The sequence below is a fragment of the Mandrillus leucophaeus genome, unplaced genomic scaffold, assembly GCF_000951045.1.
Source record: "Mandrillus leucophaeus isolate KB7577 unplaced genomic scaffold, Mleu.le_1.0 Scaffold8, whole genome shotgun sequence".
Classification (NCBI taxonomy): Eukaryota; Metazoa; Chordata; class Mammalia; order Primates; family Cercopithecidae; genus Mandrillus; species Mandrillus leucophaeus.
In genome coordinates this window covers 1,629,510-1,631,952 of record NW_012108696.1, presented here as the reverse complement: position 1 = coordinate 1,631,952, position 2,443 = coordinate 1,629,510, and the positions used below count along the sequence as shown (strand labels likewise).

Genomic DNA, 2,443 nt, shown 5'->3' with positions numbered 1-2,443 from the left:
TACTTTTATTTTTATTTTTTGAGACAGAGTCTCCCTCTGCACTCACACTGGAGTGCAGGGGTATGATCTTGGATGACTGCAACCTCCACCTCCTGGATTCCAACGATTCTCCTGCCTCAGCCTCCCAAGTAGCTGGGATTATAGACATGAGCCATCACACTTGGCTAATTTTTATATTTTTAGTAGAGACGGGGTTTTGCCATGTTGTCCAGGCTGGTCTCAAACTCCTGGGCTCAAGCAATCCTCCCACCTCTGCCTCCCATAGCGCTGGGATTACAGGCCTGCACCACTGTGCCTGGCCTATTTATATTTTAAGAGATCCCTCCTACTGCCATTTGCGCAGGACTAGAGTTGAGACAGGGAGGCTCCCCAGGAGGCTGTGCAGCTGAGACAAGAACACAGTCTCTGGAATCCCTGGGTGTGAATTCCAGCAGGTTGACATACAGTCTATGCACAAAAATCCATTTTTTAGTCAATAAACTCTATTTGGGTACCTGCTGTGTGTCTGAGGGAGTATGAGGTTTTGATTGCTGCAAACCTTATCTACAACATGTAGAACAGTGCCTGACACACAGTAGGTACTCAATAACTGTTTTCTGTTGTTGTTTGTTTTTTTTGAGATAGAGTCTTGCTCTGTTGCCCAGGCTACACAGTGGTGCGATCTCGGCTCACTGCAACCTCCGCCTCCCAGGTTCAAGCGCTTCTCCTGCCTCAGCCTCCCGAGTAGCTAGGACTACAGGCGCCTGCCACCACACCCAGCTAATTTTTTGTATTTTTAGTAGAGACGGGGTTTCACCGGATTAGCCAGAATGGTCTCGATCCGCCCGCCTCGGGCCCTCAAAGTGCTGGGATTACAGGCGTGAGCCACCACGCCTGGCCTTAATTTTTTATTATTAGTAGAGACAGGGTTTCACCATGTTGGCCAGGCTATTCTCGAACTCCTGACCTCCAGTAATCTGCCTGCCTGGGCCTTCCAAAGTGCTCGGTAACTGTTGAATGACAAAAACCAACGGGCTCCTGTATTGTGACCAGAGGCATTGCTGCCACTAGGTGGCAGCATACTCCAACTGCAGGGAATTCTCACTCAGGGACTAAAATCCCAAAAGCCCAATTTTATTCTGAGTTTCCAAAAGAACAGATGTTTCGTGAGTCGGTAGCGAAAGCCACGCCTGAATTTCATGGGCACAGCGGACAGATCGGGGGCTGTGGGTTCTGGTTCACATCCGTGGGCCCCTTTCCCTCCCTCTGGGAAGGAGATTGGATTTGGTGATTATGAGGGTGCCAGCTGCCTGAAGTTATGGTTTTCCTGATATCTCCTAGGAGCTCCTCAAAGGAAATTAAACCCTAGGGACCTCTCCTCATCCTCACAAAGACCAGGAGTACAATCGGCTGCTCCTTGAGGTCAGATGACCTGGATTCCCTACGACTTACCTGCGGACAAGTTAAGCCTCATCTGTGCAATGGGCTAGAAGCCTGCAGTTCAAAGGGTAACCGGGATTTATGATGGGCTCCAGTGCCTGGCATACAGTAGGTAATAAGGAGGAGAAGGGCTGGCATGGTGGCTCACGCCTGTAACCCCAGCACTTTGGCAGGCCGAGGCGGGCAGATCACCTGAGGTCAGGAGTTCAAGACCAGCCTGGTCAACATGGTGAAACCCTGCCTCTACTAAAAATACAAAAAAATTTTAGGCAGGTGTTGTGGCACAGGCCTGTAATCCCAGCTACTCAGGAGGCTAAGGCAGAAGAATTGCTTGAACCTGGGAGGTGGAGCTTGCAGTGAGCCGAGATTGCACCATTGAACTGCAGCCTGAGCGACAGAGGGAGATTCTATCTCAAAAAAAAAAAAAAAAAAGGCGGCTAGGTGGGGTGACTCACGCTTGTAATTCCAGCACTTTGAGTGGCCGAGGTGGGAGGATCACTTGAGCCCAGGAGTTTGAGATCAGTCTGGGCAACATAGCAAGATCCTGTATCTACAACTAAACTTAAAATATTAGCCAGGCATGGTGGTGCATGCCTGTGGTCCCAGTTACTTGGGAGGCTGAGGCAGAAGGATTGTTTGAACCCAGGAGGTCAAGGATGCAGTGAGCCATGATTGCACCACTGTACTTCAGCCTGGGCAACAGAGCAAGACCCTATTTCATAAAAAGAAAAGGAATGCCAGGAGTGGTGGCTCACGCCTGTAATCCCAGCACTTTGGGAGGCCAAGGCAGGTGGATCACCTGAGGTCAGGAGTTCAAGACCATCCTGGCCAACATGGTGAAACCCCGTCTTTACTAAAAATACAAAAAAATTAGCCAGGCGTGGTGGCAGGTGCCTGTAGTCCCAGCTACTGGGGAGGTTGAGGCAGGAAAACTGCTTGAACCTGGGAGGTGGAGGTTACAGTGAGCTGAGATCTCGCCACTGCACTCTAGCCTGGGCAATAGAGTGAGACTGTGTCTCAAAAA

At 50.2% G+C, this 2,443-nt stretch overlaps 1 protein-coding gene across 1 annotated transcript in view; it reads right to left on the bottom strand.

Moving 5' to 3' along the window:
* Positions 1–2,443, bottom strand: part of ANKRD24 (ankyrin repeat domain 24) — a 43,018-nt gene that overhangs the window by 36,015 nt on the left and 4,560 nt on the right. The window lies entirely within an intron of this gene.